The sequence below is a fragment of the Callorhinus ursinus genome, unplaced genomic scaffold, assembly GCF_003265705.2.
Source record: "Callorhinus ursinus isolate GAN/ISIS: 27379988/994484 unplaced genomic scaffold, GSC_fseal_2.0 scaffold2, whole genome shotgun sequence".
Classification (NCBI taxonomy): domain Eukaryota; kingdom Metazoa; phylum Chordata; class Mammalia; order Carnivora; family Otariidae; genus Callorhinus; species Callorhinus ursinus.
In genome coordinates, this window is record NW_027397064.1 from 102,660,474 (window position 1) to 102,672,350 (window position 11,877).

Sequence of the window (11,877 nt, forward strand, 5' to 3'; positions counted from 1 at the left end):
TTGTATCTTTGCTGCTTCCTTTTGATTATGTATATTTTTTTTCTGCTTTCCTCAATATAACTTTTGTTTCCCCAAACAATGGACAGCATATTTATTCCTCATCTGGTCCATGTTGCTTCAAGTTTTCTGGTGATAGCTTTAACCCCAGTCCAATGAGAACCAGAAATTCAGACATCAATATAAAAAAGAAGAAATTATGAGTTGGTGAATTGGATGCTGGATTGTTGAACAATGGAAGGGGTTACCCGAAGAGTTTAAATAAGTAAATAACTTTCGGAGGTAAGTCCACATTTTAAATTTTGAGGAAATTATCTTAAGAAAAAAGGAACTTGTTGTGGTATTTGTTTTATAATTAAGGATGAAGAAAGAGAGAACTTAGAGGCAGATGATAGAATTTATGAAAACTCTCTAGCTCTTTTCTAAATTCAGCAAACATTTACTGGGAGTCTACCAGGTGCCAGATTCCACAGGAGGTTCTTGAGCCAGAGCAAGAAGGAAGATAGAAACAAGCAGCTGGTAGGCATTTAAAATATATGTTAAAAATGAAATTATGCTGTAGACTCTGCCAATTAGAAACTTACCCTCTAATTTTGGAGACATGACAACTTTTCATGGGAATTAAAAGGCTACAGAAACCTGAAGGTCAAATCTACACACGGGAAGGAAATGAGATCCGTTGAAAGGCTGGTTTGTTCAATGATACCCAGTTGTCTGTTTGCTTGTGGTTTTTAGGTGAGTTAAGGCCTCCTACTCAGGTAAGTATTCTACGTTGTAGTAAATGCTCTAAACCAGGGTCTTCACCCATAGCTTTTTCTTAGAAAAACTTGGAGGCTTTAAAAAAAAATACTGATGAGATGAATGAGTACTAAGCCAGATCATTCAAATCAGAATATCTGGCCGTGGTGCCAGGACAGCAGGTTTTTTTCTTCCAAAGCTCCCTGTGGTATTCTAATATGCAACCAGCATACAAACTCCTGACCTAACCAATTTCTCTCTCCCCTGTGCCTCTGTCTGCCATCCCGTCTGCCATCTTATTGCTTCTGGTGAGGCAGCACCTGGCTGTCTGAATTCTGTGGAAGAATGCTTCAGGAGTTTGAAAAGTTTTCAGGTACAATGGTGTTCAAAGCTAGCTGCATATTGAAATAACTTGGAGAACTCTGAAAAACACTTATGCTGGAATGCTACACCCACTTCCACCCAAAGTTGGTTTGGTGACTAAGGGGTGTGGCCTAAGCAGAGCAGTGTTTAAAGCTCTGTGGGTGATTCTGGTATGTGCTCAAATTTGGGAACCACTGTCCCAGAATGCCCCAATGGGAAAGATCTGACTATCATGTCAGATGCAATTGAAATGTGGAGAGTTTTGTTTTTGTTTTTTTAAAGATTTTACTTATTTATTTGAGAGAGAGAACACAAGAGCAGGGAGAAAGGCAGAGGGAGAAGCAGACTCCCCGCTGAGCAGGGACACCCCCCCCCCACATTGGGGCTTGATCCTGGGACTCTGGGATCATAACCTGGGCCAAAAGCAGACCCTTAACAGACTGAGGCACCTGGCCTGCAAATGTAGGGAAATTCTTAACTGAGAACGCAAACAGGTGGCAAGTTGGTAAAATGAATGAGGGCAGGGGTTTGGGGGAAGGGAACAGAGGTGAAGAGGAGAAAGCATGCTCTCCCTGCTCCATACAACAGAAGCCGCATGGAACATAGACCCAGTATGCTAGATTGACCTGTTTTTCAAAGGAAGTCAGAAATGTGGATTGCATTTGTATGTGCAGCCTGCCAATTTTTAAATTTTGGCAACTAGCTCATGTTATAAAAACACTGAATGAGTTGAATTCAACCTGTCTATGAGCTGAATTCAGCCAAAGGGCCTGCCAGATTGTGACTTTTCTCTTAGGAGTCCTTCATGTTGGGATATCACATTCTTCTTCGGCATTTGTGGGGTTCTGTTCTCAGAAGTTTCCTTTAGCTTTGCACCCATAGAAATGTGACAGTACTGTTTCCCAACCGCTTGTAAACATTTGAAGGAAATTTTCCTTTATATTCCTAGTTTTACGCCCAGTGCAAATATAAGGCAAGTATCCGGTAGACATTCTACTTTTAGATCACTGCATCGAGGAATGGGCGTTAGTTCATTAATGCTGTATACAAAACACCCAAACCAAATTTTATAGTACTTGTGGATTCACGATGGGATAATTAACAATTTCTTCACTTCCCACTGAGCAGGATGAGTTGAGGATTAGCTTCTCTCAGTAGATTACACATTAGAGAGAAAAATTTCAAACAGCTAAGTAAAATGGGATGCTAAGTCTTCCCACACAAGCATCTACAGAGCACTAATGAGCTAGCTTTTCTGTCACATTCACAACTAGCAGGAGATGACCTAAGAATAAGTCAGAGAAGCTTTCTGTTGGAGGGTCTTCATTTTACTTCTAAATATATAGTAAAAAAGTGAGTCCATTGTTACTTACAGAAGGTATTTTTGTCCAACCGCAGGAAATTAACTATATTTCGGAAATAACCCTTTTATTGCACAGAATACAAGTCTTCCTTGTATGGCACAGAAATAAAAAAAAAAAGTCCTTTCATTTGAATGAAACATGCTTTTTTTTTTAACTGAAGAAATTTACTTTTGTTGTCCTCACTCCACACATCATCTTGATGTAAAGAGGCCTCTGATTCATGACCCTAACTGCTTTTTCTCAGTTCATTAGCCTCTTTCTGCTTCCTCTGTCTCTGTCCCACCTCGCATTCCATCCTGGGTTTGGATTCAAATGTTTGCAGGAACAGGCACCAGAGGAGGGATGCATTGCTAGGAGTGGCCAGTACGCTGGCCTCAGCTGTACGGTGAGCCGTGGAAGAACATGTGCAGGACACCTCTCTGGACTGCGAGGATGGAGGAGAGAAGGAAGGCGGAGGGCACGTATGTGTGCATACTTGCCATTTTCTGTTCCTCATTAATCAACATTTACCCAAGGGGAGCTCTCTTTCTCCCTGTAGCTCTGGACTGTGTTGCCTGGCCACCTGGCAGCTGCCTGGAAAACCAGGTCCCAGGCACCAGAGTGTGATTCTTCATTCACATTTACAAAATTTTAGAGGAACCAGAGCTTCTGGGCAGACATAGGCAGGTCCCCTGGCAGAGGTACCAGTCCACAGAGAGCGAGTTTCCATGATTACTGCTAAGGCAAAGCAAGACGTCCAGGTACTAAGAAACAGATGAGTCCAAGAGGGTCTGGAGAAGGAGGTGAACAGTTATGTCCGACATATACAGGTCAAGCAGTCATTTTATTTATTTATTTATTTATTTAAGATTTTATTTAAAGAGAGTGAGAGCTAGAGCTAGAGAGAGAGAGAGCGCACACACGCACACAGAGCACAGCAGGGGGAGCAGCAGGCAGAGGGAGAAGCAGGCTCCCCTCTGAGCAGGGAGCCCAATGCAGGACTCGATTTCAGGACCCTGGGATAATGACCTGAGCTGAAGGCAGACGCTTAACTGACTGAGACACCCAGGCACCCCTAAACAGTCATTTTAACACAGTATGTACATATGAGTTTTGAAATGAAGGCACTGTTTGATCTCTAATTCCTGGTATGAGGCTACAGCTGTAATAGATATTCAATCTTAGATAAGTGATAATATTTACATTTGTGAGTAGAATTGACTTGGAGCAAGTGTTTCTTTTTCAGGATTGTTTTCTTGACTACAACAACATATAGTAATCATTTTTTTAAAGTAAATTCTTTTCAATGGTTCTCACATTCACTGAATTCATTACTATAGTATTTATCTCAGAACTCCTGAAACTAGTGCTTTCAGCACCATGTATCACCATGAAATGGGAGATTTTTCTAAAAAGAGTTGTAAGACTCTAGCACAGCTCTATCTGATAGAAACATAATATGGACAGGAAAATGGAAGCCACATATGAACTTCTAAATTTTCTAGTAGCCACATTAAGAAAATAAAAGATTAAAAAGTAAAACTAATTTTAATATGGTTTTATATTTAATCCAACATTTCAAAAACTTGATCATGTTGATATGTAATCAATATGAAAAAATATTGTTGATTAAGAGAATGAGAAGACAAGCCATAGATAAGCCAGATATTTGTAAAAGAAACATCTGATAAAGGACTGTTACCCAAATTATACAAAGAACTCTTAAAACTCGGAAATAAAAAAAAAGAACAACCCAATTAAAAATAAGCCACAGACCTGAACAGACTTCTCAACCAAAGAAGATATACAGATAATAAGTAAACATATGAAAAGATGCTCCACGTTATATATCATTAGGGTATTGCAAATTAAAACAACAAGGAGATACCACTACACACCTGTTAGAATGGCCCAAATCCAGAAGACTGATAATTCCCAGTGCTGGTGAGGATGTGAGTAACAAACTCTTGTAAATTGTTGGTCTGAATGCAAAATGCAGCTACTTTGGAAAACAGTTTGGCAGTTTCTTACAAAACTAAACATACTCTTACCACAGGACCCAGCAACCTTACTTGTTGGTATGTACCCAAATGGGTTGAAAACTTTGTCTATGCAAAACCGTACATAAGAATGTTTATAGCAGCTTTATATTTAATTGCTAAAACTTGTAAGCAACCAAGCTATTTTTCAGTAGATGAATGGATAAATAAACTGTGCTAATTTAGACAATGAAACAATATTCAGTGCTGCTGAAAAGGAATGAGCTATGAAGCCATGTAAAGACATTGAGGAGCCTTAAATACATATTATTGAGTCAAAGAGGCCAACCTGAAAATGCTACATTTTTGTATGACTCCAGCTGTATGGCATTCTGAAAAAGGCAAAACTATGGAGAAAGTAAAAAGATTAGTGGTTTTCAGGTGTTGGGGGGAAGGAAGGATGAATAGGTGAAGCACAGAGGGCTTTAGGTCAGTAAAATGATTCTGTACGGTACTATCATGGTGGATAAATGTCATTTTACATTTGTTCAAATCCATAGAATGTACAGCACCAAAAGTTAAACCTAATACAAACTCTGGCCTTCGGGTGATAATAATGTGTTAATGTAATTCATTGATTATAATTAATGTACCACTCTTGGCGGGGGATGTTGATAATGGGGGTGGGTGGAGCTCTGCCTATGTGGGAGCAGGAAGACTATAAAAATCTCTGTACCTTCCTTCTAATTTTACCATGAACCCAAAACTGCTCTAAAAAACTAAAGTTTCTTAATAAAAAAAATTACTTAAATATTTTACTTTTTTTTTCATGAAATCTTTGAAGTTTGGACAGTTTTTACCCTTATAGTACATCTCAGGTTGGATTAACCACATTTCAAGAGCAGCATAGCCACACTACTAACTACCTTGTGGGGCCGTGTAGCTCTAGGAAGTGTGAGTGACAGTCTTGGAACAAACTCCAGGGGAATGACTTTGGATTGAAATTATGGTTCTCAAGCTTCAGTATGCTTTGGAATCACCTGCATAGCTTATTAACACACAAATCACTGGATCCCACACCCAGAGGTTCTGATCCAAGAGATCTGGAATAAGGCCTCAAGTTTCCATTTCCAGCAAGTTCCCAGCTGATGCCAGTGCTGCTTAGTCTGGGAACCACCCCCTCTTTGAGAGCCACTGGTAAAAATGAGGCTTTGGGAAATCAGCTTTAACATTTTTAAGTGGTAAAAGAGACAAGCGGTTTCTAAATATGACAAAGATACCTCCTCCAGCACAATAATAATGAATATTACAACAGGGAAGAAAGGTGATCAGTTTGTGCTGAAAATCACAATTCTATTCCTCAGTGAAATGACGCAGGATAGATCATCTTATTGGTCTTGTTTACTATTTGTCAGTGAAAGTGCCGTATACAGATCCCATACTGACAAATGTGGCATATTTAACTTAGTATAACTTGTGCATCCCAGTAAGAATGAATCTTGTTTGCTAAAGGGATACCGAGGCATAATTTGAATAAACCATCACTGAGACTAGAGATTTATAACCTGACCACTAGTCAATTTCTTTTAAATTAACTGTGAGCTTGCATTAGCCTGTAAGCCCCTCTCAAGATAGACTGTTTCTCATATTTACTGTTGTATTTCCAGTTTTTGACATCTTTGTATACAGTAGGTACCCAGTAAATAGATGACTGATAAATATTTGTACTTGTTTTACACATTTTGGGGACTTTGGTCTTTGGCGAATCTGAAGGTTTAAAGACAATGCAGAGGTGGCATGAAGAGACAAAAATAGACACCTCTCTTCATCCTCTATTCATTTCTGAAAGTATTAGGAATATAAAATAGTTCAGAGTAAGAATCCAAATGCCAACAAGCTGTTTTTCACTTGTGATTCTGGATGGCCTGATTGTAGGCAGTCTGCTTCCAAACCTCCTCTCCCTCAATAGGTGCCCAGAGCTGAATTACAAATTACCTGATGCTTTAGATTCACATTTCACAGTGTGATATTGTAACATATTGTAAGAAGAGATGCTACACATGAATTTTTCAATGATTAAAAAGATATCTCTAGTGATGCAAGAAAGGATCCTTATGAGTCTAACATTTTCTCAAAATTGGCTCACAAATAGAGATCAAAAAACTTTAGTCAAGTGGAAACTAATTTAGAGTTGTTACTGCCTGGCATCTATACTTTTTTTTTTTTCAAATAATCTAACACTATTGCTAACACTAGGCACCAAGATTCTAATTTTTACAAGTCAGCTGTAGAGTCCACTTCATAACTGGATGGTCACATCACAGATATGATAATTCACTTGACAGAATTCCATGATCTTGTGGTTTGCAAGTTGACCTTGAGAATGCCTACTGACCGTACTCCAACTCTGTGTCAGGCACTCTTTACTTTTTATTTATTTTTCTCCAGCTTTATTGAGAAATAGCTGACGTTTTAGTATAGTGTAAATTTAAGGTGTACAGTGTGTTGACTCGATATATTTATACATTGCAAAATCCTTACCACTGCAGCATTAGCTAACACCTCTATCCCTTCACGTAATTACCATTTCTTTTTTTGTGGTGAGAATTTTTAAGATCTGCTCTCTTAGCAACTTGCAAGTATTGCAGGTATGTAATATAGTATTATTAGCTATAATTATAGCTCTATGGCTAATGCCATGTTGTGCATTTGCTCCCCAGAACTTATTCATCTTAAAATCAGAAGTTTGTACCCTTTGGCCATCTCCCCATTTTCCCCACTTCCCAGTTCCTGGCAACCACTATTCTATTCTCTCTTTCTATGTTTTACTTTTTTACATTCCACATATAAGTGAGATCACAGAGAATGTGTCTTTCTCTGACTTATTTCACTTAGCATAATGTCCTCAAGTTTCAAACATGTTGTCACATGTTTTTTTTTCTCATGGCTGAATATTATATTGTATATATAAACCACATCTTCTTTATCCATTTATTTGTTGATGGATACTTAGGTTGTTTCTCTATTTTGGCTATTGTAAATAATGCTGCAGTGAATGGAGGAGGCAGATATCTCTTTGAGGTCCTGTTTTCATTTCCTTTAGTTATATACCCAGAAGTGGGATTGCTGGATCTTATAATAGTTGCATTTTTAATTTCTCGACAAACCTCCATACTGCTTTCCATTGTGGCAGTAAAAATTCATATTCTCACCAATGGTGTTGGGGGGAGATCGTTGAGATGATGTGACTGCCTGTTCACCCCTGAGCTGGACCCCAGCAAACGGAGGCTCCTCACCTCCTCCCCTACCCTTGGGACATGGGTTCCACTTACCTTCCCTACTCAGAGGTTGCCCCAAGGACATAGCTTTGAGATAGTGATGTGTGTATACATGTATACATGTCTGAACCCAGGTAAAACCTCTATAGAAATTTTGAAGATTTGGCAGATGGGTACAGAGACCTCTCATCTTGCAGCCACCCAAAACAAGCCTTGTATGTAAGTTTCTTTGCTTATAAAACCTGCTGCCACCAATCTGGAATGGCTGCCTCTTTCTCTGGTTTCCCCTGCCCTGTGCACATGGAGGCCAGTTGCAGATCACACCTAGGAAGCTCCCTTGGAGTATGCAAACCAAAAATTCGTGAGCCAGCCAGAAGACCAAACACCCAGTCCGTGGGAATGAGACATCTGAGGGGGGACATCCTGAGTTGGCCACTGATCTCTCTGTGGGGAAGGGTGGCTGCTATAAACTTCTTAGGGAACTTCCATAGCCTTGGGAAGGAGGCCTCCACAGGGGAAATCTGAAATTGGTCTGTGACCTCTGTGTAGGGAGGGGTGGTCCTTATGTCAGATACCTGTGGACTACTATGTGAGTATGGGGACACCCCAAAAATGTTGGCTGCTTTAGGGCTTGTTTGAGGAACCCCACAGAGTGTGATGTGGCAGAGAAGGGAAGCACAGTGGATTGGCCATGGATGCCCAACTAGAAGCTGAAGCTCAAGTTAGAAAGTTGGAAGAAGGGCTCAGGTTAGAAAAAGACCTTTGAATGTCCACCACTCTCCTGGCTTTGGAGCTGGCAGACAAGCTGGGAGGGCAGGGATAAGAAGCTGGAGGCCTTAGCTCACTGCTCTGCAAGACTAGGAGGTCCTGGTGCTGCCTTAAGATACAGGCACTTGGGACAAAGTCTGATTGGAATGCTAAGAGGTGATATCTCTGGGAAAGTGGCAAGAAGAGGAGGATGGTATGGTAATTGATGAGGAAACAGAAAAAAATGCCACGTGCCCTTTCTGGGCCCTCATACAAAGGAACATTTTAAATAGCAATTACCCCAAAAAACCTTCTGGGAGAAAACTTGCATTCTTTCTCTCTCCCTTGAAGTTGTCAATCTTATCAGGTCTTTGAAATATAAACACCCAGGAGATAAACAAAAAGGCATTGCCTGAGGAGACTGAAGAAAAAAAAAGGAGGGGGACAGGCTTTTTCAGATTCAGGCTGCTGTAGGCAAGCCTCCATAAGACCCGAGATATCAGTGAACAGCCTTAGCCATGTGGATGGGGACCTGATTCTTGGCTAGAGTTTTGAAATAACAGCTGAAAGGATATAGAAAGGTGCAGGTTTGTGGAAGAGGGATATTGAGAAAGGAATTTTATGTGTAGTCAAGCCAGGATTGGAATGGGTTTATGTAAGCTAAAAGGAAAAAAAAAAAGAATTTTAATGTCAAAAGTACACTAGTGGGAAATTAGAAGTCAGTTTTCTCTCTGTTAAAAGGCCAAAGTTTTCTTAGATTATTGACTTGCTCTTATAAGAAATTGTAAACAAAGATTTTTCTTTCTTTTTAACGTAATTTAACTAAAAAACAAAAGTTCTCTGTTTTGTCTTTATTAGGTATTTATTTGATTACTTAAGAAAACTGAGCCTTCTCTACTAAAAGAGCTAAGGTTTTTACAATTATGTAGCATACATTATATTTCGTGGGAAGCATTGTCAAATAAGAGGTGATGCTACTACTTTCTTTAGGGTATAGCTCTATGAAAGTTTCTAAAAATCTGATGCGCCTTGGCATAGTGTTATCAGTCAGTTAAAAACTGTATGTCACAGGGGTGGAGCAAGATGGCAGAGAAGTAGGAGTCCTGGATTTCGTCTGGTCCCAGGAATTTAGCTGGATAGGGATCAAACCATTACAAACACCTATGAAATCAACAGGAGATCGAAGAAAAGAATAGCAAAAACTCCCTGAACAGAAAAGTGACCACTTTCTGGAAGGTAGGACATATGAAGAAGTGAATCCGAGGCAATATTCGGGAGGATAGACGGCGGGGGAGGGGGCCACCATCGGCCACTACTAGCAAGTGATAGAGCCCTGGAGCACAAAATGTGGAACATTTAGAAGTCTGCTCTGATGAGGGACGTCGCTCCAGTGGCTAAGTGGGGGGTGGAACCCTCGCGGGAGAGTGTGGTCTCAGGACCCTGGGGTCAGAGAAAGACCAGGGGTGCCTGAGTGTGGCAGCGCTCCCAGGTATCAGAGCAGGGAAGCCAGCTGCAGAGATGGAGCCCAGGCACAGGCACTCAGATCAGGGTTGCCATAAACCATGATCCATGGCACAGTCAGGCCACTTCTCTTCCAGCAGGGACCCAACAAGCGGCAGATCCAGGGAGACTCCCTTTCCTCCCCCAGGAGGAGCGGTGTGCAATGCAGGGATCTGCTGGGTTTGGAGACTCCACAGCGGGTCGGGTGCTAGAGACAGAACTGCTCGGTCACAGGCCGGGTGAGCACGGAGTGCGGCCGGAGACCAGGAGGACGGGAGTGACTGACGGCTTTTCTCTGGGGGCTCAATGAGCAGTGGTGCCCCGAGTTCTCGGCTCCTCTGGGCCAGAGATTGGGAGGCCACCATTTTCACTCTCGTCCTGCAAAGCTGTACAGAAAGCTTGCAGGGAACAAAAGCTCCCGAGAGCAAACCCGAGCAGATTACTTAGCCCAGACGGGCAAGGGCGGGGCAATTCCACCTCCAGCAAAGACATTTGGGAACCACGGCAAGAGGCCCCTCCCCCAGAAGATCAGCAAGAACAGCAAGCCAAGACCAAGTTTACCAATCAATGAGAAGGGCAGAACTCCAGAACTGGGGGAATACTGCACATAGAATTCATGGCTTTTTTACCATGATTCTTTAGTCTTTCATTGTTAATTTTTTTTAACTTTTTTTTTAATTTTTCTTTCCCCCTTTTTCAACCAACATCTTATAAATCCCTTTTATAAAAACTCTTTTTTATTTCTCATTTTTAGAGTCATATTTTATCCCTTCTTAGTAGTTACCCTTATTTTTGGCATCATTATATAAGTTGTTCTCTCTTTAAAATTTTGAGATGTTTCTTCTAACAGATGAAAATATACCCTAAATCTCCAGTGTACGGCTTTGTTCTAGTCTCCTGCCTGATCACATTCTCTCCCATTTTTTTCTTTTTAAATCCTCCTCTTTCTTTTTTCAAACAACTTCTTATCTTATCAATTCCTTTTATAAAATCTTTTATAATTTTCATCTTTACAGTCATATTCCATCCCTTCATCGTATTAACCCTTATTTTTGTATATATATAAGTTTTTCTTTCTTTATAATTTTGGGAGGCACTTTCTTCTAACAGACCAAAATACATCCAAAATCTAGTGTGTGGCACTGATCTAAGCACCAGCCTGATCATATTTGATCATATTCTGTTTTTTTTGTTTTGTTCTGTTTTTGTTTGTTTTTATATTTTTCTTTTTCTTTTTTCTTTCTTTCCCCTTCTTTTCCCCTGGTTTCAGATCTTTTTTGATTTGTTTAGAGTATATTTTCTGGGGACGTTGTTACCCTGTTAGCATTTTGTTCTTTCATTCATCTATTCTCCCCTGGACAAAATGACAAGATGGAAAAAATCACCTCAACAAAAGAACAAGAGGCATTACCAACTGCCAGGGACCTACTCAAGATGGACATTAGAACGATGTCAGAACTAGAGTTCAAAATGATGATTTTAAGGATACTAGCTGGGCTTGAAAAAAGCATAGAAGCTATTAGAGAAACCCTTTCTGGAGAAATAAAAGAACAAAAATCTAACCAAGTTGAAATCAAAACAGCTCTTAATGAGGTGCAATAAAAAAATGGAGGCTCTAACTGCTAGGATAAATGAGGCAGAAGAGAGAATTAGCGATATAGAAGACCAAATGATGGAAAATAAAGAGCTGAGAAAAAGAGAGATAAACAACTACTGGATCACGAAGGCAGATCTCAAGAGATAAGTGATACCATAAGACAAAACAACATTAGAATAATTGGGATCCCAGAAGAAGAAGAAAGAGAGAGAGGGGCTGAAGGTATATAGGAGCAAATTATAGCAGACAGCTTCCCTAATTTGGGGAAGGAAACAGGCATCAAAATCCAGGAGGCACAGAGAACCCCTCTCAAAATCAATAAAAATAGGTCAACA